The following is a 27,821-nucleotide window of genomic DNA, read 5'->3' on the forward strand; positions in this document are numbered from 1 at the left end:
TGAGTAATTTTTGTACATAGTTTGAAAACCGCTGTAGTCTCCCTGGGATGCCACATTCACCCCATCACTTACTTGTTTGTGCATCCATCTGTCCATCTCTCCTTTTATTCAATGTGTTTTCATGAATAGGTATGAGCACCGTGGCAGGTGCTAGGTCAGTGATAGGCAGGGAAGACATGGAAGTCATTCCTCCCTTCTCCATCCTCCCCCAGCCTATGTCTAGTTGTTATTAAAATATAATATGTATGCATTTTAATGGCTGTAGGATTGTTTCTTGCAGGAATGGAGATAGTGAGGGTCTTTGTTTAATTTGGGAGCCAAGTAGACATTCCCTTTTTAGAGGAAAGTACACCCATGAGGGCTTACCATGTACAATCTCTACAAAAAACCTACAGACCAGCAGGTGGTTAATTGCTCTGCATAAGAAGTGAGCAGGAATAAAACAACAACAAAAAAAGCCCTGGCCAGTGTGGCTTAGTTGATTGAGCCTATCAGGGGTGGGCAAACTTTTTGACTCGAGGGCCACAATGGGTTCTTAAACTGGACCAGAGGGCCGGAACAAAAGCATGGATGGAGTGTTTGTGTGAACTAATATAAATTCAAAGTAAACATCATTACATAAAAGGGTACGGTTTTTTTTTTTTTTTTAGTTTTATTCATTTCAAAAGGGCCGGATCTGGCCCGCGGGCCATAGTTTGCCCAGGGCTGGCTAGTTCCATGCACCAAGAGGTCGCTGTTTTGATTCTCAGGTTTTGGTTTGATCCCCAGTAGGAGGCATTCAGGAGGCAATTGATCCACCCCCCCCCCCCCCCCCCCCCCCCCCGCAACTAACTTTCTTTCTTTCTTTCTTTCTTTCTTTCTTTCTTTCTTTCTTTCTTTCTTTCTTTCTTTCTTCCTTTCTTTCTTTCTTTCTAAAAATCAATAAAAATATATTTAAAACAAAACAGAAACAAAAAGTGAGTGGGATGGGCAGCCAAACTCTGCTGAGGAAGGCACTAAGGTGAAGTGCCCAGGGGCATGTAAGAACAAGGGATTCTAATGCCCAGTTTAAGTGATTTGCATTGCTGTGCTGTAAACTCTTCCTCATCTCATCAAACCTTCCCATTCCTCAAACCAGTGCCTGTGGGAGAGGTTCTTTGAGCTGGTCATAGCATTTGGGATTCCAGTCCACGCTGGTGACCATAAAATTTTGGTGACTCTGACTGCTCTGGCATAATACATAGTATAAAAACAGAGAAGTCCGAGAACTGAGCTTGTTAGGACTTTGTGAGGCAGTTGGGACACACATACAATGACACAGGGAGTTGAGGCATTGTTGGGGAGCTGGTCATGGGTCCAGAGGAGAGAAGTGACTGTAAATGACTTACTTGGTAGGAAGGAAGGAGAGCAGTTATGAATGGGACATTCAGAGAAAGTTGAAGAACTGGGACTGGTAAAGCTAATGACCTAGAACCATGGTCGGCAAACTACGGCTCGCGAGCCACATGTGGCTCTTTGGCCCCTTGAGTGTGGCTCTTCCTAAGCCTTAGGAGTACCCTAATTAAGTTAATAACAATGTACCTACCTATATAGTTTAAGTTTAAAAAATTTGGCTCTCAAAAGAAATTTCAGTTGTACTGTTGATATTTGGCTCTGTTGACTAATGAATTTGCCGACCATTCTTCTAGGTCCTAGAAGAATAGGAGATTATCATCAGAGAGGCAAGTTTTAATTTATGATATCAAAGGTCTGACATTCTGGGTGATCATAGATTCATAAGTGAGACCATGAAATAAAAAGGTGAAGAATAATAGAGTGAGGTGATTAGAGATGAGGCATTCCAGTGTCTGAGGTGTTGGATGGCATGTTTGTGAGGGAACTGGAGTCACCCCAAAGCCCATCTGTACCTGAGATGAAGACCAAATTAGTCCAGTTCAATGAAGGCCAACCATCCAGCTCTTCAAGGAATTCGGTGAGTAGGTGGGTAGTGGTGGGGGTGATGGGATCAAAAAAAGCACGAATTTCAAGGGCCCAATATCTTTTTACAGAGACTGCAGGGGCTATATTCAGACAGCTACAAGGAAGAGAAAGTGTGAAGACATAGTCTTCGCATCCATACTGAAGTCTGAGGGAAAGGAACAGCATTCTTTCGTCAGGACTTTTAGATAACTGGTTCTTCAGGGAGAGAAGGGTGTATAGGGAACTTTTGTTAAGATTATAAGGGAGACTGTGTTTCATAGAGAAGGTACCAAAGCATGCCAGGGAGGAGTTTGGGTACCAAGGGGAGCACTTTCATAAAACAGTTCTGAGTCAGGTGTGTAGAAGGCATGAGTGATGTGATTTATACTGGTCTAATATCTGAAGGGCAGGCCATCCACCATAGGTGAGGTGAGGATGGTGTGTGTGTGGGGGGGGGCTATTATCTAACTAGACAGTTATTTTTAGTCTTGCTGATTTCTGTGGCTGCTACAGTGGCCGGTGGGAGCTCTGTCTTGCCTGGTATTGATGCAAATGTGGGCATCTCCTGATTGTCACTATCCCTACTTTTCAGTCGGGTCTCTTGGTTCAGTGCGGTGGGAATTTCTTTATTTGCATATAAGACATCTATAGAAGGGCTTCTCAACACAGGGTCTGTGGACCTGTCTGGATTCTGGAATTCCTCTGTCTACAACAAGAGCTACATACAGAAATCAAGAATAAGCATTTAGAAACATTTTCAGTAATCTGACATCGCCAAACCATCCTAGCACATGGACCAGACTGAAGTTTGCAATATATATCAAACTAGGCAGGTGTTGTTGAATTTGTGTGGTAGGTTGAGCATGGCATGAGCCTGGTAGTACCACATACTGGTCAGTGAAGACTTGGAAACTTACAAATATATAAATTATTCCTTTACTGCAGGTACTTTGAAAAGCGCCGATCTATATCTGCTTCCATGCTTTCTAATTTTTTTTCCTGACTCAGTCATTAATGATTGACAAAGGAAGAAAGACTCTGATAATAAGTGCATGTTTTCTCTTTGCTATTTAAAAATGGAGTCAGATTTTCTTATTCATGCCCCTGGTTCCTTTAAAGATTCTGATGATCATTCCCAGATATTCTGACTCAATAGGACTAGGAGGAGCCAAGGATCCACATTGGCAGCAATTCCTGCCCCTCCTGGCCCCTCCCCCCCCGCTAACTACTCCTCCACCCTGAAGTGGAGGGGCTGTATTTTGAGAAAAAAGTGACCTATAAGAAGGAAACTTTCAATGGTCAGGAAGTAGGAGTGTTCTTGAGGGTGGGTAAGAGCAGACCCTACCTGGTGTGTGCTGCAGAGGTGGGTCATTGATCCCCACTCTGCCCATTCGGAAGGCTGGCCCTCTCCCTATCAGAAGGTGCTCCAGTTGCAATATGGAAGCCAAGACATATATAAGGTTTCTCCTGAAGAGTTCACTGACCTCCTTGATGGAAAGAATGAGAGGCTTTATGCAGCTCAATAGTAATTTTTTCAAGAAGAACATGCCATGTTAGTAGGTGAACCTATAAAAAAGGGAGGTTGTAACCATGCATCTTAGTGATAAGGTCGTGTGAAGCACAAAGAATTTACAAGGTCTAGCTCTTTCGCTGTTGCGGTTTTCCTAAAGCAAAATTAGTATCCAGTGAAGTCACTGTTTCAGATTTTATTGTTTCTAGTGCCAATTTTAACTTTGCCCAGAAATCCCCCAATTATTTGGAGTTAAAATAACAAGAAAGCTGAAACAATTAGACCATTATTTGTGGGACTTCTCTCTTATCCATGTTTCTCTTGTTCCTCCTGGTTTTATATCACTGCTGAGATGTCAGAGTCCATCACGAAGCACGAGGATGATGCAGTGACCACCACAGCCTCCATCCAACACCTGGAGGAAGCCCATGGGGGCAGTCACAGGGGGAAGGAGTGTGAAAAACCAACCCTCCCCTTAAAGGGTCTATAAAGAGACAACTCCTCCTACTTTCTTCGTGTCACAGCATCTTTTCTCTTATTTTTTATAGGAGGGATTTGGGAAAATGGGATCATAATCGTGACCAAGTTCTAGAAGAGAGGGTAGTGAGGAAGAGAGAGGCGGGAGGGAGGGACGGAGAGAGAGAAAGTGAGTGAGAGGGAAGGAGAGAATGGAAAGAGAAAGAGGGGGGAAGAGAGAGGGAGGAAGAGGAAAATGTGGGAGAAAAAGGAAGGGAGAAAGGGAGAAGGAGGGTAGAGGGAGAGAGGAGAAAGGAGGGAGGAGGGAGAGGAGAGAGAGGAAGTTGAATTTGGGATATCTGGGTTCCAGCCCCCAACTCTGTGCCAAGCTTCTTCTGTGCCCTCAGTGAATCCTCTGGACTTTCTGGAATGAACCTCTGTTTTCTTGTTTTCATGTATAACAAGGAGGAGTTGAACCCAGTGTACCTAATTCAGTTGCAACTCTGATATCTGTAAATGAAGAAAGAAACAGGTTCCTGCCTATGAAGACTGGAGTTCCCAGCACTGTATTTTCTCCTCAGAGGAGTAGTTTCAGCTCTCCTTAGAAGTATTGTGAAATTTCTACAGGAAAAAAAAAATCACCCCATGCATTATTACATTTGAATGATAGGGTTTGAAAAGGGCAACCGTAAACCAACATTGAATTCTAGTTATGGATATGTTAAAGTGTTTAGGAGTAAAGTGTGCTTATGCTTACAACTTATGTCAAAATATATAAAAATAAAATGTAGTCACACATCAATAGATACATGACTAGATGGATAGCTGTGAGACATGAGTACATGAATGTCCTTTGCAAACTTCTCTCAATTTTTCTGATGTCTGAAAATTTTCATAAGATGTTGGGGAATGAGCAGGGTCTATATTGTGGCTATGTGGACAAGAGGACAGGATGGGAGATGGGGACAGGGCGTGGGGCACAGAGCCGAGTGATAGAATATCACGGAGACTCCAAACCCTGGGCATCCCAGCTCTGGAAGCCTCCCCTCTAAGCAGAGAACTCTCCATTTCTTGCCTGTTCTGAGGCTGGTGCTTTTCAGGGAAGCAGTGGAGCTTCTGAGCTATCGCTTGTCAAATACCGCACGGCTGGACAAAGTAAGCATCCTAGCAGACAAGCCCAGGAAGGTGTTTTGAGTCCTGTGCATTGGGTTGTCTTCTCTCATTCTCTCCATTCATTTCCTACCCAGTGTATTGTGAGGACCCAGCAACATTCCACACAACATCCAGCAATCCATAAAGCTAGGAGATCATCCTCCATTCACGGTGACGACTGGCTTGAGGGTGCCTGGCTTTTAACATAAGCCCTCATCTCCAGACCCAGGGACAGAGCAGAGAGAATGATCACAAAGCACAAACCAGGGATGGGATGATGGGCAATGAAAATGAGTGATGGACACACCAGCCTTGTGTGCATGTGTGCGGTCCATCCTGACCCTTAGCTGACTGGGGCCCCGCTCTCCACAAGTCTGCAGACCACCGTGCAGGTGATGGCTCCCAGCTCTCGGGAGTGCGATCCAGTTCCAGCACAATCACGCCTTGTTCCTGAGAGTTCCAGGCCCACGTTGCATCAGCTTTCAAAGGGCTCTGACTAATACATTCCGAGTGCTGTGGAAGATTCTGAGAATGAACAAGCGGGAGGTAAATGTCACTATTGTGTGAGGCTGAGGTTTGTTTACCATTTCAGACCTGGCTGGCCTTGCTAAGGGCTCGAGGGACAAAGCATTGTGTAACTCCTACCAGCGCCGAGGAGTTGGGGCTGGCAGGAGGGCAGGATTCGCTAGTCCTACAAGAGAAAGGACTGGTTAAGCATGGGAGCAGAGGTCAGCTAACAGCAGCTTTAAATCCAACATCCTGTCTTCAGCCAGATGGCCCAGATCAAGGTGTGGGCAGGATCGGTTCCCTCTGAGGCTTCTCTCCTTGGCTTGCAGGTGGCCATCTTCTCCCTGTGTTCTCGCGTGGTCTTCCCTGTGTGTCTGTGTCCTAATCTCTTATAAGGACACTGGTCATACTGGATTAAGGTCAACCCCTATGACCTCATTTTACCTCCATTGCCTCTTGAAGGCCCTGTCTCTTAATCTAGTCACATTCTGAGGTGCTTGGAATTTAGAACTTCAACGTACGAATCTTGGGGAGACACAGTTAAGCCCATAGAAGTCTCCAAACCATCCTCGCCATCCACAACTCTCAGCAAACATGCACCAATGGGCACTGACTAGCATCAGGTAACGCACATGAAACAGCCTAACGTGAAAAACCGCACAGAATATAGGCTCACGGATGCTCACACCGAAGGGCCTTAGAGATGTTTTGCTTCAGTCAGCTTTCCTTGATGAGGAAACTGTAGTGTGGAGAGGGGTGAGGACAGCCCAGCACTGTGAGGATGTGGAGCAACAGGGACTCCTGGTTGTTTGCTGGTGGGAATGCAAATTGTACAGTCACTTGAGAAGACAGTTTGGCAGTTTCTTACAAAGCTAACTAGCTTTTTACCATAAAGTCCAGCAATCATACTCCTTGGTAGTTGCCTAACAGAAATACATTCTACCAAATATTAAGATTTTCTAGAAAGTGTTTTAAAAACAGACAACTTGAAATAGCAAAAAAATAAAACTAGTGATTGTATTTTGTCATTTTCCTCTACACACATACATTTTTTTATAGTTATTGCATTGTCCTTAAAAGTATTCTTGCATGTGTTTATAATCTATGAATTACCAGCATTATGAATGGAAAGGAAATTTTTCTTCTAATGGGCACTGTTTGCGTTACAAGTGAAACAAAAGATCCCATGAAGACGCAAGCAAAGTGATACATCAGTGAATTGCACTGTCTCACTTTTGGGCTATTTTAGTAAGGCAAAGCACTAATAATGCTTCATCATCCCACAATGTAAGTAACCACTTATAAGTCATGATCTGCAGGTCTCCCGACCATAGAAAGCAAGGGGGAATGATCAAGACCATGGTGAGTGAGGAAGCAAAGGCGCTCCCCGTGAAAAATGCACGGAGTGTCTAGCCAATAAAGAGTCCACTATCAACATGTTCACCCTAGATTTAGTGCCTACAGTTTGATGGTGTTATTCCTGGTGGCCATGAAAGAGGGCTATGCACCTTGACATCATGTTCTGGGACAGTGACTTGGGGGGAACAGCAAACTGCTGAAAACTCATCAGCAGGAAAGTGGAAGTCTAGGTAGTTGGTGTATAGTCTACTCTACTGGGACCCCATCCGAAGGATAAAAACTGAGATGCACTGCCCTCCAAAGACAGAGATAACCATCTACCTCCAGGCTGTACTTATTGAGTAAAACACTAAATGAATAAATGGAATAGGGTGTCAAAGAGTGTCCATTCTGGCAGACCTAAAGAAGCAAGCCTTGGTCTCTGATCACTGAAGCAGCTAATTAATCATACGCATTGAACTCTCCAACCTGGCTCTTGAATTGGGCAGCGTCCTATCTGCTGTCATGTTAGTGGCCCCAGGCTTCTTCAGGGGAAATGACCAACTTATCCGTGTGAAAGGTTCATTTCTGGGAACTCGTCTAAGGTTGCTGGTACAGTATAAATATTACCGGAAATACCCCTCGTTTCTTTGATATATATCCTCCAGATGTGGGTGGCATGCACATGAACTTCTTATGAGTTAGTGGAGCTTGAACATTTCTGAAAACAATACCAGAGAACAATCAATGAAGAGGCATGGGGATTCGTGTCCAATTTTGCTATGGACACTTCTCTGCATGAACTGGCCATGTGGCCTTGACTGGGCATCTCTCAGACACGCAGGTATATTTCTTTACCTGCAAGTGAAGGCATCAGGTAAAGGGTTTCCAAAACCCTTTCAATGATTCTGTTATAAGGTCGAGATAGGTACATAAAGCCGCTGAAAGGAAACATACTGAGAAGAAAGGCCAAGAGGTCTGGTATTTATGTTAGAAAGAGGGAAGGAGGAAGACAGGAGAGCTCCCAACAGTCCTCAAGGCAGAGGCAAGGGGGGGGGGGGCCCCGTGTAAACAGACTTTATTTGAAATATTACACTCTATCTTACCATGAGAATGATATATTCTAAGGCATATTATATCCAGATTTTTAAAATGTAAAATAATTTTTCGCTACAATGTTTCAGAAAGTAGCCCTGTGCTTCTCTCACAGCATCGAAGTGTCATATGCCTCACTACCAACTGCTACAGTTTGAGGATCATGCCATTTTCTGCTAAACAGAAGTTAAAACCTGGAGTGGAATAACGTTTTACCCTCCTTGGGGGTATACCAACAACTGATTTTTGGAGTTAGCCTCTTAGTTGAAAACATTATTATAAATTGTTAATCAAGACCCAATACTTCAGCAGCTTCCACCAGGTGAATGCTTTGTGAATTTTTGTGTAGGAGTTCATTTGTAATGAGATTTTTTGGAAGACATATAAACACAAGGAAATCTGTTGATTTTTAATCTCTCAGCATGGCCAATGGTCTCCGGGCACCTTATTAAACTGGTTTGTATTTGTTTTTATACCACTTGAGCAATGACGCTTTCTGCACAATGAACTTTGAAATCTTCTTATAAGATCACAGCATCAGAGACCGAGCTTCCCTGAATCTTCTATTTTCTTTACATTCTCAGATCACATGTGTTCCCATGCTTTAGCTAGAGTCCAGGTCCTAGATGATGGCATCAGGTCCCTCATTGGCTAGCAGACCCCATGCCTTGGCGGTTCACCAGGGGCTCCCCCGGGAAAGGCACCCTTTCCTCAGGTTATGCAGGGACAGAAGTGACGATGGGGCCAGGTTGTCTTCCTCATAGGCACAAGCCAGGGACAGGGGAGCTTCTTGCTCACTGAGCGCACTGCAGGGAAAATCAATTAGTGCCTGTAATAAAAAGCTACTTCCTTTTGTTTGCCTTTTAAAAAGCAAATTAAGTGTTCTAGTCATCATACATTTAAATTAAGGAGAGGGAACAAAGATCAAGCAAAATTAATAAAGATATATTGTAGTTATATAATATGATCAGATTAAAGGAACAGAAATATAAAAGGAGAGAAAGGAAGGCAGACAAACACCCAGAAGCACAAAGGGACAAGCAGAGGCAAAGAAACATCCAAGCAGACAGGCATACACGTATGTTGACCCAGACACACAGGGTACACTCAGTCAACACAATACATAACGAACAGCATGTCAGCCCCATCTTGTGTCTTCTGGGGACACTGGCCACAGAGACTTTTAAAGTCAGGTTGCCTTTTCTCGTTTAGAGAGCGCAGGTTCCTGTTGGTATCTGCTCCATCTTTTGGAAGACTGATTCAATCCAACTTTCCCATTGTGTCTTAGGGTCTTTCGGGCAGAATTAGCAGAAACATTACATAACTAGAAGGTTAGGCATCTGGTGAGGGTCCAAAATAACTTAGAAGCTAGTTTTACAGGTAAAAGACTCAAATTATTATAGTTCTAGAAATGAAGGGAGAGAAAATACAGGTTCATGGACATTCCCATTCAAGGGGCCAGACTTAGGGGACAGAAAACTTAATACCATGTTGGGCTCCATTGTATCTTCTACAGAGCACTGTACTTGAGTACTGCTGCTTCAGATGCTGCATCAGGTTATGGGTCCCAAATACTGGAGTCCCTCCTACTCAGAGGATACCAGGTTTCAGACACTTCCGACCTGTTTGGCTAGTGTTGGATGGAGTGCTTTATGTCAGAGCCCACCTAACCTGGTATCTAGATCATGCTGCTTCTGGGGCTGGCCTTATATGCTCTCTGGAAATACCTCTCACCAAAGAATGCCTGCTTTGCAGGCTCCAATTCTTCCTTTTTAGTTCTTTTTGGAGAAAGACTTTCTTCATGCATTCCACGCCCCCCTCTACTATTTCACTCCAAAACTCTGCAGCAATCTGTTTTACCACCAGTGACACCCAACAGTCCATTCCTTTCTTTTTTTTTAAAAGATTTTAAAAAATTGATTGAGAGAGAGAGAGAGAGAGAGAGAGAGAGAGAGAGAGAGAGAGAAGCTGCTTCCCTCATGCCCCCTCCACCAGGGATTGAGACCTCAACCCAGGCATGTGCCTCAACCAGGAATCAAACCAGCAACCTTTTGGTGCACAAGATGATGCCCAACCAACTGAACCACACCAGCCAGGGCTCACCAGCCCATTCTTGTAGTGGCAGGGAGCCAAGGAGCATGGCTTCTGGGAATGCTAGGGTTGAATCCCCAATCTGACGTTCGTTTGCTGGTGGCCTTGGGTTGATTGTGAGGACTCACAGTTTTTCCATCTATGAAGCAGAATTATGGTGCCTACCTTTGAGACACTGTAGGGGTCCTGACTTGGTGTCTGGTCTGACAATCTCCTTTCTCCATCCTCTGTCCCCAATCACTTCCTTACTTGGCTCTGTTTATATGCATGGTGGGGTGTCCTAGCTACAGATATCATCAGGGTGCATCTTTGCAAGGAGTCATAAAGGAGAGGTTCACTGAACAAGGCAGCGCTGGGGAACACTCAGCAAACAGCAACAGTGTCTGCTGATGAGAGAACGTAGCCTCTCCCCTGTTCCCTCAGAACTTCTCTGTGGCGACACTGGCCTGGAACCAAGTGGGGAAGGAGATTCTAGGAGAGTAGTCCTAGCTCTTCCTCAGGTATAGAAGGGGTGTGGCAAAGTCAGGGAGCAGCGGTCCTAGGGCAATGGAGCTGGTCAGACCATGCTGGGTCCTGAGGTCCTTCCGTTATAACCTGCCTGAGGCCAAGGTTCCTCACCGGTGTAGGCAAATGATGCTTCCCATCCTCATGACTTTTGTGAGCAGTGAATGCATTAATGTATGTATAGTCCTTAACACAATATATATATAGGGCCACAAACCACACATACACACAAGGCTGCGCACGAAATGGTAACAAGGTTTTATCTTTTATTCCCCTTTTGCTGTGTGCTCATCTTTATGTTTTCAATCATCATTTTCTACCTAAGTTAGCATGTTAACAGAAATAAAAATAGAAAAGGAGAAATTTCTAAAAATTAGATCTGTACCTGTTAATACAGGAAATAAAAAATATTCTTATCTTCTGACCATACTTAGAAGAATATAGTAGAAACTATTAAACTCCTTCAACATAGACTAAGTTAGGCTCACCTTTTGCTGATTTCTCCGCAAGCCCAATAGTAGGTATTGCGGTTGTTTTGACACGTGTTTCTTTCTCTGTGTCATGAGAAAGGTACAGAGTTGGAGCTCTACAGACCATGCTGAATGGGGAGAAAAGGAAATGAAAGAATTTGGGTGGAAAATCCTAAGATCCTCTTTAGAGGTGATTTGGTTGAGCCTATTAGGATTCTAATTTTTCTGATGGTTTCAATGGAAATCTTAGCATGAAAGCCTATGAGCTGTCAGAGAAAAAGAGGCTATGATTTTTTAAAAAATTAAACAGAATCACTATCTCTTCATTTTTTCTAATGTTTCTGTACCAAACGGTTAACAAACACAAGTGGATCATCAACAACTGTTATATACACAAAGGCACACACGCTTTGATATCCATACATTTGTAAATTTGTATCTTTGGGTCTCTTTGAACCCTTGACCTTTTCAGTCAATACTATTCTGTTTCAGCAATTCAGATTCTTGTTTCAACATGTGTTTGGCTACTCTCTATGAGCAAAGCATGTAAAATTACTATGTTCTACTTTTAAAAATGCTGTGTGTGTGTGTGTGTGTGTTTACAAGATTTGGTTCTTCCTGACATTCAAAAGGTGTCCTCATCAGCTTTGCCATCTGTAAGGCAGGGCTTGCTGGAATAAGTGGGGCGGGGCCTGTGTCGCTTCTTCTCCTCATTGGGCGGGTGTATAAGGCTCTCAGAAGAGGTGATGGGATGGCGTTTTATGGAGTGTCAGGGCTGAACAAGAAAGTCCAGGGGACGGGGAGGACCCTTGGGAATCTGCTTTCTCCACAACCCCATCATCATCAGGGCATTTAGGACTTGAAGCTTGAACCCAATGCCCTAAAGACTACTGGAACGTCCCAAAGGTTTGCCTTGAATCTCTAGGGTTTAGAGAAACCCAGTCCTTTAAGACTCATTTCTTACCAGTTTTGAAAAGTACTAATAGTTGCTGTTGTTGTTGTTGTTGTTTTAAAAGCATGCAAGAAGCCAGGAGAAACAGAATGAAAAATGGCTGAAAGTTATTGAACGACATTTGCCCTATCTGACGGATGTGAATTCTACCTGAGTTTATGTAAAGATTAGATGCTGATCTCCAGGCTTCTCTGCACGGAGGATTGTGACATGCCTGAGTTTTTCTGCACCATTTATTCTTCCCCACTATAATTTCAGGGTCTGACTTGGCGTTTTAAAATTGAGTTGTCAAGGTTGAAGACAAAGGCGGGAGCCATAATGATTGGCATGCGTGATGAGACACAGAACAGAGGCAGTGCTGGGCTTTCTTTGGTATTTTAAGCAGGTAGCAGGGCACCAAAGGTACGTGTTTTTTTTTCCTTTGTACATTTATCATCTATGAACAAGGCTCTCTCAAAATTTGGTTTCTACTAAAGACTATGAATCTATAATGTTTTAAGGCAGTTTTTTTTAAAAAAATCAGAGTATTTTAAAGATCCTAGAATTTCTGTACTTGTTTTTAAGTAATCAGAGATTTATAATCTAATAAGCTAGAAGCCTCAGATATCTTAAATTTAGGTTTTCAGAAAGGTACTTTACTATTGGATTTATAATAAACATACATTTTTATGATCAGCAAAACCAAGAAATTTTACTTCAAATCTGTTAGAGAGGTTTCCTTCTCCTTTACATAATCATGGACTATTTCCCCATCTTGGGAACAATTCCTTGGCCTATTTCTTCTCCTTTGTTTTAACTAGTTTTGTAAACTTTGAGTTTTATCACCTTCTTGGAAGCCAGGAAGATAAGACTAAAATAATGAAGTTCATGGAAGGGAAGAGTAGATCAAAGAAATAATAGGGAAAAGTGCCCTTGAGCTGAGAGAGATTTCTATTTCCAGATGGAAACGAAGAAGAATTTATCAATAAAAGTTATTCTTGGAAACATGGCATGTAATTTTGGAAGAACAAAGGTGAAGAGGTAACCCTTAGAGCTTATGCAGTGAGTAAAGCACACACACGCACTCACGCACACACACACAAACACACACACACCAGGTTATTTAGAAAGAAACACAAGTAACATGAACACTAGACTTCTTTTTGGTAGTGGAGTTAGGAGACAACAGGACTGTGGCTTCACAGTTTATTTATTCATTTAAAAATACTTATTTAATATTTTCTGGGGGCAAAGCACTGTTCTAGACACATATCCCTGCCTTCATGAATCTCACATTCTAGTGGGGGGAGACCCACAATGCACAGATGAATGAGTAAAATGTATTCAATGTGAGATGGTGTGAGAGCTTCAGAGAGAACAGGAGAAGAAGGGGAAGGAGCTCTCATGTGTGGGTTGGGGAGGGAGGTGGCAGGGTAGACAGGTATCTGGGCAGAAGCTCCCTCAGAAGTTACTTCTGAGTACAGATCCCAATGATGGAAGGGGGAGTGCATGCAGCTTCTGGAAGGAGGACGTTCTAGGCAGAGACCACAGCCAGCACAAAGGCCCCGAAGCAGGAGCTTGTCTAGCCAAGCTCTGAGGACAGTGGATTTGAACCCAGGATTCTGTGCTGAGCCAATAGCCAACATAGTGTCACGGCAAAATAAGAACATGATTTTACACATGCCAACACATGGAAAGTAAGTACATACACAGGGATCTACTTGAGCAATGTGCAACAGGAATCCAGGAGAGAACACCATCTGGAATGTAAGAAGTGGTGATAGCTGAGGTTGGCTCAAAAGAACAGAATACAAAATAAAACAAGCAAAAAAGAGAAAAAGAACATAAGTTAATTTAAACGATGGTTCTCCCCCCTTCCAGTGTTTGATGAATGGGTGATTCTCTGGCAAGTAGCTTTGGTTCAGTGATGTATGGTGACATTTCCTGCACCAAGAGTCCGATCACATCATTTATTTCTGCAGTGGCAATATTTTTATGCTCCTTACATTGTAAATGCTATTTATAGTATTTTAGGTTTAACGTAGTCCTTTAGATAAAGTGTGAATGATTTATCCAACATTACAGGGTAGAATGTAATTATTATACACTAATTTAACATCAAAGGGGTGAGCCAAATGACATTGCCTACAGCAATAGAGTTAAACATGTTGTTAAAAAAATTATAATGGAAAGTACCAGAGAAATGAAAGAAAAAAATGTGTACTTTAAAAAAGTGTATGAATGCATTATTTTCATGGTTAAATAAAAATGAATTAATTTTTAAATGTTTTATAATGGAGAAGTGTAATTTAAAATACAAGGTATTCCTGATTGCAAAAAATGCTCTAAAATAAAGTACATTTGAAGCCACTTTAACTTTGTAATATTTTGTGAAAAAGAGTTGCTGATAAACCCCAAAGCAATAAAAAATACAATAGAACAAGTAAGAAGAAATGAATAGTTGGAAAACTTTTACTTATTGGAAACTACCATTAGACAGACAGGAGCAATCTATTTCATCAGCAAATAATCACAATTTTTGGAAATCTTGGAAAGTATGTTATAAGATATTTTAAAGTAATATCTACAGAAGCATGCCAATTCACAACGAAATTAATGTGATGTAAAGAAGGAAATATTGCAAGACCGAGTGAAATTCACATTTTTCAGATTACTGAGTATACTGAAATGAATGCAATAAGATAACTAAATAGTTTGGTGAAAGAGTAACTGTCAATTTGTGTGAAATGCATACAGAAAATGTCAAAGTATGTCTTAATTAATGAGACATTCTTAGATGTTTTTCAGTGTTGAAGAGACAACTGTGGCCAATTTACATCAGATTATAAAAATCTATCTGTAGCAAATTCAAATCAGTGTCAATAAAATGGGTTTCCAGACTGAGGATGGTTCTAAGTTCATGCTAAAATAGAAATTTCAGTGGAGTTAAAGTACAATGTAAGGAGGGAGAACCAAAGCTTTATATGCACAATATCTTGCTCAGGGAGTATCTGAAGCAAAAAATGATTTAGTGACCAAATTGTTGAGTGGCTATAAAAATACATGATGGTTTGTAAAAAGCAGAGAGTTATGTCCATTGAGCAGCTTCAAATACCTTATGGACCAAGATACTTTTGCAAAAACAAAATGAAAATCAAAAAATCCACCCCAAACTCCAAGTCATGAGATGTTTGATGGCAGAAATTATATAGCAACATCATTTATGATACTGTCATTGTGCTTCTACTGCATCCCTGAAGGAGATCAGGGTACATACATGGCTAATGGGCACTTGGCAAGTTCAATGTGGAGACCCAGGGAGAACACAGGTTAAAGATCAAGCTAGTTGTGCCACCCCTTTATCGATGGTAGTTGAAATCATGGTGAATGGACTCATTTAGGGGAACAAATGCCAACTACTGAATAGGACTAAGTGGGGTCTTCCAGAAACCATTAGGTCAGGCATTGGCTAAAGAGCCGGAAGAGGAAGAAGGAAAAGAAGCCAGGTCTGAAAGGAATAGAAGAAGGGCTCATGCCGTGGAAATTAGGAGGTCAAGATTTCAAGAAAGTGAATGTGCTTGGGGGGTGCTGCCAGGGATAGCCAGTGTGAAATAGTGTAGTAGGAACACAAATTAAGGCAGGCGTTTGGATTTTGTAATAAGGGACCATTGGATTCCTTTTTAGCTCCTGTCAACGCTATGGTTCTTTGGACAAACACCACTCCCAATCCTCCATGTTAAAAATAGAGCAATAGTGAAATTAGATCTATGTGTTTTTTCCCTTCCTAGGTGTAGATCACAGACAACCATTTCCTTAATCTGAAAGAAAAAAAACATGCTAATTTTTGAATGGGGAAGGGGAGACGAGTAGAAATTTTACAGTGATGCAGTAGGCGGAATAATGTCCACGTGCTAATACTTAGAACCTGTGCATGTATTACCTTATGTAGCAAAGGGACTTTGCAGGTAAGATATCAAGGCCCTTGAGATGGGGAGAGCATTCTGGATTATCTGGGTGGGCCCAGGATTTGTTAAGATATGAGACCTTTTCCCACTGACAGGAAAGCAGAGGATGGCGGGGTGAGAGGGACTTGGCCGGCTGATGCTCAGCTGCCTTGAACAAGGAGGAAGGAGCCTGCGATCCAAGGAACTGGTGCTTTCTAGCAACTCGAAAAGCCAAGGAAGCAAATTCTCCCCTAGAGCCTCTGGAAGGAAGGAAGTCCTGCCAACACCTTGATTTGAGCCCATGGAGACCTACCTTGAACTTCTGATCTCCAGAACCTTTACATAGTAAGTTTGTATTGTTTAAAAATTACCGGCTTATGGTAATTTGCTACAACAACAATAGGAAACGATGAAGTAGCCTTTTAAACACATAGCATGGTGATATTTGTATCTTTAAAGCTTATTTTGAATCCATGTGTGGAGGAATTGTATCTATTCTTGCTTAGAAGGGTCTTGTTTAATCACCCACAACTGTGTATAGACAGTAAAAAAAAAAAAAAAAAAAAAAAAAAAAAAAAAAAAAGAAAAAGAAAGAAAGAAAGCACTGCTAAATAGGAGGAGTTCTTATTTTTCTCAAAAAAAACCCTACCATTTTTGCCCTAGCTGGTTTGGTTCAGTGGATAGAGCATAAGCCTGCAGACTGAAGGGTCCAGGGTTTGATTCCAGTCAAGGGCACATGCCCAGGGTGCAGGCTCAATCCCCAGTGGGGGGTGTGCATGAGGCAGCCGATCAATGATTCTCTCTCATCACTGATGTTTCCATCTGTCTTTCACTCTCCTTTCCTCTCTAAAATCAATAAAAATATTTAAAAACAAAACAAAACAAAAAACTTACCATTTTGTTCCCAAGAAGAGAAAAACAAAACCTGCCCTAATTTCAGGCCACCTGTGTGACTATAATCATGTGATGATGAGAGTATTCCGGTTCCTGAGATAAAAATAAGTTGATGACACTGTGTCCTATTAATGAGTACACGGCCTTATCAGAGGACTCTGGGCTTTGATCTAGAGCTCATCTGCTTAAAATCTTTATAATTAGTTTTCCTTGGGAACCCTGGGCTGACTTTCTCAGTCCTTCTTTTTTTCCTGTTGAGTGACCAGTAAGGACGGCTTGTTATTGCACATGTGGTTGTTTTTTGTTCTTGTAAAGAAACATCTTTTGCTCTGAAGTCTCAAATGTAGCCGTTCTCGTTCCTGTCTTATTTAAAACACAACAATTCCCATCACTGTCAGCCAAGAGCGGGATGGGTTGTTTTCCCCGCCGGGGTCGGACAAGCACTCTGTTTTCCATTCGGCTCCACCTTGCAAATGGGTTATGGCCCATCGTTCGCGTGCGAGTCTGTTGCTGAGAGTTTGGAACAGCTTTCCCCAGACAAACATGGTAATAAAACACGACTTGGTTCCTAGGCTGTTTTTAACGGTGTGTTTGAAGGGTCCCAACCTAAGCGCTAGGGTCTGGGAATAGAGGTGATCTGTGCAGGAGGAGAGAGAAATAGGTGAGGAGTTTATCGTTCCTATTTTTCTGTAGATACCTAGCTCACGTATTGAAATAGGCAGGGTCCACTTTTTTTCTCTGCCCAGATCCCATCTGCCATTGCTTTGCTCCCACAGGAAAGCCAGACCCTTGAGCCTTTGTCAACCCTCCATGGTGACATAGGAGCCAAGTTTGCCAACATGCGGTTTTTATCAAATCTGTTTCATGTGGCAGACACTGCCCAAATCAGGGGACACTGTGGTCTGTGGGTTGGGTGTGGTCTAGCCACCAAGTAAGGAGGTGTACCCACCAATGTGACCAGTCTGAGGAGAAGAGGGGTCCTTACCCCAGAATTGTGTTGTCAGGAAAGGCTTTCCAGAAAAGCGCCTCTGCCCTGAGCCCAGAAAGGGGTCATGAGAGCAAATTAACTGGAAGGAAAGGGATGGAGTCAAGTGGGGCAGATTCCAGGCCTGGAGGTGAGTGAGCATGGCACATGGCTACTGAGTCACTGGGAGTACCCACCAGTGGTACTCCAATTAAGGTCTCCAGACTAGCAGCATCAGTATCTGGGAACTTGTCAGAAATGCAAATTCTCAGGCCTCACCCAACCTCCTGAATAAGAGACTCTGGAGGCCCAATGACTTGTGTGTTAACAAGGTGCCTGGGGTCCCGAGGCCTGCTCAAGGTTGAGCACCCTGCTGCAGCCTCTCAGAGTCAGTGCTGCTCCCTTTGGAGCCACTGCTTTGAGGGAGCCTTGGGCTTCCTCAGGTGCCCTCACATAGACCCCTCAGCACAAGGTCTGTGCAATCTGGGAAGTCCAACTCCAGGGCAGTCCATGCATGCTCCCAACTCTGGGGTCTCTCAGGCATGACACTCAGGGCTTCAGATTTGGGAACACCCAACTTCCTACCATCTCAGGGACACCCTTCCATCTACACTTGGCTGCATGACAGTGAGAACTCATTTTTGAAGCCTTTGCAGAAAGGAAGGGAGAAAATAAGTGACTCTACTTGAGCAGTACTACCACCTTTTCCAAGATGCTGGCTCCTTGGCACTGATCTCTCTGACTCTCCACTGGGAAGAGACAATCCACAAGATGTAGCCTGCATGGAGCCTGGGTATGGGGCAGGGGCCTGGAGCTGGACTGCCTGGCTTCTAATGCCAACTTCACCACTTACTCGCTGTGTAGTGGAAGGCAGGGCACTCAACCTCTACCTGCCTCGGTTTCTTTATCTGTAAAATGGAGGTGACTTCCCTTCCACGTGGGATTAGTGTGTGTAATGAATAAATTAATGAATGGGAAGCTTTCTAACCAGGGCCAACTGTAGAATACGTACTTAAAAACATTACCTCGTGTTTTCAGCTCCGTGGCATCTCTCTATATTGCAGTGCTGTTATTGCCTCTTCCCCAGCAAAACACTGGGGCCACACCCTGTATGTCTGTCTCTGTGGGGCTCTATTATCCATCGACACAGGAACGCCTACAGCTGTTCGCTTTCCCGACTTCTCCGGTGAAGACGTCCCCACGCACTAAGCTTGATCAGTAGCTCTAAGGAGGGTTATCTGCTGAGCTCATTCACTCTAATATGTAACTGCCACCTGCACCTTAGCTTCCCCAGGGTGTTAGAGCTTGTTTGTTAAGGTAATACCCCATTCCTTGGCTGCCCTTTTCATTTAAAACTAGAGGCCTGGTGCATGAATTCGTGAATGGGTGGGGTCCCTTGTCTTGGCTGGTGATCAGAGGGAGAGACTGCAGAAGGTTGGCTCTGGGAGTGCACTGACCACCAGGGGAAGCTCCTGCATTGAGCGTCTGCCCCTTGGTGGTCAGTGCATGTCATAGTGACCGGTCGACTCGTTTTTTGGTGGACTGACATAACAGTCACTTAGACTTGTATATATATATAGACTAGAGGCCTGGTGCATGAAATTTGTGCATTGGAGGGGGGGTGTCCCTCAGCCCAGCTTGCACCCTCTCCAATCTGGGACCCCTCAGGGGATGTCCAACTGCTAGTTTAGGCCTGATCCCGGCAGTTGGACATCCCTCTCACAATCCGGGACTCCTGGCTCCCAACGACTCTCCTGCCTGCCTGCCTGATTGCCCATAACTGCTTCTGCCTGCCAGCCTGATTACCTCCTAACCACTCCCCTGCCAGTCTGATCTATGCCTAACTGCTCCTCTGCCGGCCTGATTGCCCCTAACTGCCCTCCCCTGCCAGCCCGGTCACCACCAACTGCCCTCCCCTGCCAGCCCAGTTGCCCCCAACTGCCCTCCCCTGCTGGCCATCTTGTGACTGTGGGCATCACCATCTTTGAGGGTGGGGCAGTCAATGAGCATATTCTCTCTTTATTGGCTCTGGGTGCCACCATCTTTGAGGGTGGGCAGTCAATTAGCATATTCCCTCGTTATTGGCTGTGGGCACCAACATCTTTGCAATGGCGTGAGGGTCAATTAGCATATTCCCTCTTTATTAGATAGGATAGCTTCCCCCTATCATGGATTCTATTGCAGAGTTAGGAGTTTAAACTGGTGATGGTGGTGTTTTGGGGAGAATGCCTGGTGACATTTTGCCCATATGGAGGGCATATGAGCCATTAAAATGCCCACAATCTGTGTTTTCTGCTTTCTGGCTTTTTACTGTCCTAGCAGCCCACTGGAGCAAGTAGCAGATTTCTTCACTTTAATGGAATCTTGTAGAGCATTATTCCTATGTATATTCTGCAACTTTAGTCCTAGTCACATATGTGATATATATGTGTATGATATATATATTATATACTAGGGGCCCGGTGCATGAAATTCGTGCATGGGGGGTGGGTCCCTCAGCCCGACCTGCACCCTCTCCAATCTGGGAGTTTCTGTCTGTCTTTGCAATCATATGAGCGAATTGTCTGAGACCCCAACCCAGTTTGGTTTGGTGCTCACAGAATAATAGAGGTCTTTTATTTTTTCTTTGCTCCATTGAGATTTCCTAGAAGTTGCAGGATATCGTCCTTTTAATTTTTCCTAGACACCCTGACTTTACTTATGTCTCTCACCTTTGCTTTCCCTCCATTCCATACCTACAACAGTAACTTGCTCTAGGCTCACATTGCTCTAGTGTCTAGGACAGCTGTGGGCAAACTACGGCCCACAGGCCGGATCCGGCCCGTTTGAAATGAATAAAACTAAAAAAAAAAAAAAAGACCGTATCCTTTTATGTAATGATGTTTACTTTGAATTTATATAAGTTCACACAAACACTCCATCCATGCTTTTGTTCCAGCCCTCCGGTCCAGTTTAAGAACCCATTGTGGCCCTCGAGTCAAAAAGTTTGCCCACCCCTGGTCTAGAAGATCCCGCAATGCATCTGCCACCAGAACTATGATTCCCAGCATTCCTGGTAGTCCTTGTGCTCTGGGCTTCCGCTTTGGTCCAGGGGCTGCCACCAGAACTATAATTCCCAGAATTTCTGGTGCTCCCCATGCTCTTGGTTTCCACTTCTGGTCCAGGGGCTACAGAAACCAAAAGTACTGGGAACTTCAGCCGCCCCCAGGCCGGGCTGACAGTACCAGACACTCCAGTGGTGTCCCTGAAACCCTGGTTGCTTGGCGCCTGTGCACATAGGCCTGGAGTGGCTGGGGCGGGAATGCCCGCCACATCGTCATGGCAACATGGCAGGTGTCCTGCCCAGCCCCCGGCTGCTCTGCACCTGCGCTTGTGCATTGCTGCCCATAGGCCTGCCATCTTTGTTGGGTTAATTTGCATACTCTCTCCTGATTGACTGTGGACACCATGGAGGTACAGTCAATTTACATATTTGTCTATTATTAGTATAGGTGTGATATATATGTGATATATGTGATATATATATGTGAGCAAAAATAGGTTTACAAAATAATACAATAATTAATAATAATATAAGAATAAACTCTATAAACTGTCTTTTATATATATGTATATGTATATATATATATATATGAGAGGGAGAGAGAGAAACCTCTCCAAAATTCAAATTATTTACTTCTCATATAAGTGTGGTAGGTGTAATATGCATTGTTTTCCAAACTTATTTGATGTCCAAGAACTTTTGTTGGGGAGCATCTCGGGGTTTGGGTTCTGTGGGGCCACACTTCAGAAACATGGTTTTCCTGGGCACAAGTTTAGGAGCAGGAAGTTGTGTAGGGGTGGGGTGGGGGGCGGGCTGCCACAGTCAGGTAGATAACTGTTCATGGTCCTGAACCATCCCTGTGGGCTATATAGGGCTGGTTCTTGTAAAACCAGGATACTGGATCTTCTGTAGACTTAGGGATTCTGAACTGTGGGAGGGAAAAGATGGTGCTGAAGAAAATGGGAGGACTAGGGAATGAGAAACAGTCAAGCCTGCTGCTGGAGAGGCAGAGCCCTGTGAGGTTGCCAGGCGGAGAGAAATAGACAATCCTTTCATCATTGTTTTCAAAGAATTTTAGTTATCAAGAAAGCAATCACCACGGTCCTCAGTTAAAACCTAGAAAGACTAAAGGAGAATAAGAAGTTAATGTGCAGTTAATGTCCCAATAGAACAAGTGTTGACATAAATAAATGCAGTCAGTGTCACTGGGTTATAACAAAAGTGCTCTTGGCCTTCATTAGTATTTTTTTTAACAATGTGAAAAATTTGCCAATTTAAGGTAGACTGAAGCGTCTCTCCGTATCATAAAAACGAAATCACTCTTTTGTATGCTGTGGGGAATTATGAAAGGATGTGTCCTACCTCATCTTCCTTGGGCTTCAGACCAATAGGGAGCCATGATAACACTCACAGGTTCTCTTGGAGTCTCCACATGTTTCGGCTTAATCACACCTGTTTGCTCGGATGTGAGGCACATGGTCAGGTCTTCTCTTTCTCATCTATATCTTCCTACCAGTGGTCGGCAAACTCATTAGTCAACAGAGTCAAATATCAACAGTACTTCTTCAAAATAGACTCGCCCAGGCCCAAAACCGACTTCTGCGCATGGACCACGAAGTTTCAATCGCACTGTACGTGTGCCCACACGTGGTATTTTGTGGAAGAGCCACACTCAAGGGGCCAAAAAGCCGCATGTGGCTGGCGAGCCGCAGTTTGACGACCACGGTCTAGGCAAATACAGTCTCAAACATTAAAGCGTTTACACCTTATTTTACACTATGAGTTTTTCTAGGATAACTCAGCCAAAGATGAAAACTTCTTTATTTTTTTCCAAATCACTGGAGAAAAAAATTCAGTCCAAAAAATCATTTTTAAGCCTATAATTAAAACTATTTTATGAGATAATCTGCAACTTTAAAAATAAATGTTACCCTTATGATACTGCTTATGGTTGGAGGCAGGAATGGGGTAGGCCAGTGGACCCTTCAGAATCCCATCTCCAGAGAATTTGTTTCTTCCTCAAGACAGAATGATGGGCATTTGAATAAGCTTGACACGGAATATTCTCCAGGCTCTGTAATCTTTAGTAAAACTTTGCAAAGCAGTCATAGTTGATGGATACTTCCAAAATAATATTTTCTGTTTTTAATTACCTAAAACACTTTGTAATTGATTTTTTTCATATAAAAGGTGATTTGGGTCATAGGTGGGGATATTTTCCCTCTTTTCCATCTACTCCATTTCAGAGTCTTTTTTGGGAGATTGGAGTAGAAGAAATTAAAAAGTGATTGAGAAAATAAATTAATGAATCCAGATTTGGCAGTTGTGAGGTGGACTGAAGATTGAACTCTGGCTGCAAGCAGGAAATGCAAGAGAAGATAACTATCTGAAAGAGATTTTTTTTGTTTGTGTGTGTGTGTGTGTGCGTGTGTGTGCGTGTGTGTGCGTGTGTGTGCGTGTGTGTGCGTGTGTTTAAATATATTCCTTAAAGAACCACAGTTAACACTTGAACACTTCTTATTTATTAAGTACAATGTCATGGACTGGCTAGCTTAGGAACAGGCATTTATGTCCAGGAGCAATGAAGTAATTTCTCATCACAGAAATCTACAAGACAGCTGCTCAGAGCATCTGTATATGCTTTGCACAAAAGAGAAGTGAACTTTATTTTCTAACCTCACTTTGGATGAAAGGCTTGCACTTGGCAAACTGAAAATAATATGAAGAGCACATGGTTTTTTAAAAGTGTGCCCTACTGGTGTGGTTCAGTGGTTGAGCGCTGACCCCATGCATCAAGCGGCTGCTGGTTTGATTCCCTGTCAGAGAACATGCCAGGATTGGGGGCCCGGTGCCCAGTATGTTTCTATCTCTCCCTCTCCCTTCCTCTCTCTTCCTCTCTCTCTAAAAATAAATAAAAACATGTTTGTTTGTTTGTTTTTAAAAAGAGGGAACAGTGATATCAAATTTAAGGGAAGATGGTAAAATAAATTCTTGGTAATTTATTATCAATACATAACTATGATATAGCTCCCTTCAGTAGAGGAATGAGTGCTCTACTGTGAGCTGTGAAATAAAGCTTAACTAACCTGATATAATGCAGCATGTTAGAGGAAAGTCAGGCTTTAGCTTTACATCTTAATTAAGATTACAGATTAGCTTTATATCCTAATCAAGGTATCCCATTTAACAAGGGATTCTGCTAAAATTATCATGCTAAAGGGCCTCTTTCATCCTATATCTTTTCCAAGCCAAGGTATTTTTGTTAAATTCAGATCTGTTAAAATATATCACTACACAAGGATTATTTTACTGTTTTAATTTAATTTCTCTAATTTTTAAGTTAGTCTCTTAATATAAAAGTAATATATGCATGCTTCAAATGGGCAAAATTTCAAATGTTACTGAATGGCACAAAGTAAAAAAGTAAAATTTATCTTTTCTGCAACCTCTATGAACATTTACTGTGTATTCAACCTTCCAGAAATTTTTACTAAAATATTGTTTTGCCCTACACATTCTCTTTTGCAATTTGCTTCTTCTTCCTCCCACCCCCACCCCATTTAGTATCAGTTAGGCTTTTCTCCATGTCTCATTCTTTTAAAAGACTGCATGGTATTCTTTGGGAGGATGGTCAATAATGTCTATAATAAATCTAAGAGACATCTATTCACGAGCACTTAGCTTGTTTCCAATTGTTTCCCATCGTCAAAGAAGGCTGAAGTAAAGATTGTGGAACACAGATCTGCATACTTGTTCCAGCAGTGGATACATTTTTGGGAGTGGAATTGCTGGGACACAGGAGATGCACATTTTCAATTGTTGATTGCTACGGTTAAATTACCCTCCAGGAAAGCCAAACCTAATTAATTGTTCCAAGCCTTGCTTGTTTATTCCAAGCCTTACTGAAAAGTAAGCTTATCAAGGTCTTTAGTTTAAAAATCTGGTAGATAAAAAACTTATTGTGATTGAAACTTCCTTAATAATTACGTTGTTGAATATCTTTGCTTATTTTATCTGTCTATATTTTTAACTATCTATTTTTATATGAGGTGGTTTAAGTTTTGTCTTTCTCTATTTGTGAGAAACATTTGTACAGGAAGGAAATTAGGCCTCGAATTGCTTTCTATATCCCAAATACTTTTTGCAAAATGTTCTTTTTAAATTTATTTATGGTATTTTTTAAAAATCATACATTAATTTAACTCCCCCCCCCTCTTTTTTTGGTGGGGGAGTGGGCTATGTTGTTTGTGTACTCATATATCCTAATCATTTCCTTCCTGACTTCTGGGAGATAACATGTTTTCAACATTGATTTTATTCTGCTGCCCCATCCTTTCCTCCTGCTATATTGGCCATCTTTTGCTATTTGCTAAACACAAAAATCTCAACCTTCTCAACAACAATTTTTTCTTCTTTTTTATCCTCTAAGAACAATTTTAAGGAGTACAATAGTCCTGTTGTGTGCAGTGGAGTGCTGTTCATGTGGGCTTTTCATTTGCTAAGAATGTAATTACCTTGCTGGGATCCTCAAATTAATATTATCACAGACCAGAGAGGTTGGGTGGCATAATTAGGGGTCAGAGGAGGAATGCAACTCAGAGACCCAGCGAGGTTCCTAAATTTCAGGCTGGCTTTTATGTTTGCAGCTCACATGTAATTTAACATGTTCATGTATTCTTTCTAGGTGAATAGCCATACTGTAGCAACCTTAAAAACAATTAGGGTGAGGGGAAGAATCCCATCCTTGCCATCATGGGGCCCTAGTCTCCCTGTCCTCAGAATGCACCAATAGCAGTTACTGCCATTTTTTTGTTTTTTGTTTTGGTTTGTTTTGTTTTGTTTTTGATGATGTTTCCCAGCTGGCTCCAGAGGGGTCAGCTGCATCCTTGTTATGTGGTTCCTGTCCCTCTGGGTGACTGAAACCATTCCCTCTCTCCCTGGCTATTTAAGATACACTTAGATGCAAGAATAAGCTTGTTTGACACCCCATCAAGACACGTTTAAGAAGCTTTAGAGGAAATGTTGTTATGAAAAACGTGATAGAACAGTCCACGGAAGTTGACTTTTGAGGCAGCAACTGAGCCTACAAATACCAGACAAAGAACAACATTTCATCAATTTGAAAAGTGAGAAATGAGATCTTGTTTCAATTTGCATTTCTTTAATAACTGGCAAGGTTAAGTCTTTTTTTTTTCTTTCTTTCATGTTAATGGCTTTTTGTATTTTTTGCCAGGATACTGAAAACCAATCCCTTTAAAAACTTGTTTTGATAAACACTTGTGTAGACAATTTTTCACCCAATACCACTTTGGTGTCGCACAGTGCATTGTGCAGGCACAGGAGAGAGAATGCTGTCTGCAGACTCAGAGGCTGGGTTAGTCCCCGCTGTGCTAATTGCCATCTGTATGATGCTGGGAACATCTTCATGTTCATAATGGCCATCATGACATAGGTCCTGTGCTATCACAAGGTTTTGTTGAGGAACAAAGGCAACCACAGATTTGGAAGTGTTATTGAACTTGTAAGGCACGTATAGATGTTTTAAAAAATCATAATCAGAAAACTCGATCCATTTCTTCTTTCAGGATGATTATGTTGAATAGGCAGAATCCTTTACAAAATCATTTCTATTTCCATAAACTCAAAATCTAAGACTCTATTCCTGACCTAAGTCACCATGCTGATTTCACACTCTAGCTTACCTAAAGGAGGGGTCTTATGACTTTACTCCAAATCCTAGAGTTTCTTCAAGTTGAAGCTCAGACCACCCCATGGCCATGAAGAATCTTCCCAAATGGATTTTTCCCATTGAATTCTCTTATCTTACAAGCCTCACACTTTTATTAAGTGTTGCTGACTACGTAAAACTGGATATTGTCTTTTGGCATTTCTTAATGGAACGATTTTAAGATTTGCTCTGTTAGATGCTGCCTCTCTTTGCTACTTCTGTACGTTGTAAGATTACTGTGGTGGTTGATTTTGTGTGTCAGCTTGGCTACATTATAGCCTCCAGTTATTTAATCAAACCCTAACCTAGATGTTGCTGTGAAGGTATTTTTGTAGATTTGCTTCAGATCTAAAATCGGTTGGCTTTAAGCAAAGGAGATTGGCCTCTATTGGACAGGTGGGCCTCATCCAATCAGTTGAAGGCATTAAGAACAAAAACTGAGGTTTCCCCGGAAGAAGAAACTTCACTCTGCAATTCCAGCCTGCTGGTCTGCCCTGTGGATTTCAGATTTTCCAGCTGCCTACAATCACGTGAGCAAATTCCTTAAACTCTGTTTATCTATCTCTCTATCTGCCTAGCTACCTATGATCTCCTATTGGTTCTGTTTTTCTAAGAAGCTGACTGACAGAATTATGGACAAGGATCAGCAGCTCTGTGGCACCTCAACTCTGGCAAAGGCATGAGTGTTGTGGAATATCTTTTAGTGATGAGGCTAAAACATATCTGCTATTTCTTGCTCTTATCCTCACTATCAACAATCAGACTCCCTTCTTCAAAAGTACTCTACCATGATTCCTTCCTGTTTTATAAGCTCAGAGAACAAAGAGCTGCCAGTATCTTAGCCACTCCCAAGCCTGAATTAAAGACTGCCCCTGGAAGTGAAAAATGGCTTGGATATACAGAAGGGGTGAGTACGATAGTTCAGAACTCTAACAAATTTCTCCTGTGCCAAATGCCAATATCTGGGGTCTAGGTTTCCAGCCCAGAATTTCAGTGAGGAGAGACATTTGCATGAGCCACTTGACTATATTGCTGCCAAATAAACGATAATTTACTCTGTGGTCAGTCACCTGCTGCAAAGCGTTGGCTGGGTTTCACGATGGGAGAGTGGGTCACTGATTTATCTGTTTTCTATCCTTGTGCACAGGCGAAGAGCTGTGCTGAAATGGAACAAGCTTACTAAATGCCATTTTGGTGAGACTGTGGTTTCCTCACTAAGCCAGGGTTTTAATCTACAGTCTTCCCTGTCACAACAG

This window comes from Myotis myotis, unplaced genomic scaffold, assembly GCF_014108235.1.
Source record: "Myotis myotis isolate mMyoMyo1 unplaced genomic scaffold, mMyoMyo1.p scaffold_m19_p_3, whole genome shotgun sequence".
Lineage (NCBI taxonomy): Eukaryota > Metazoa > Chordata > Mammalia > Chiroptera > Vespertilionidae > Myotis > Myotis myotis.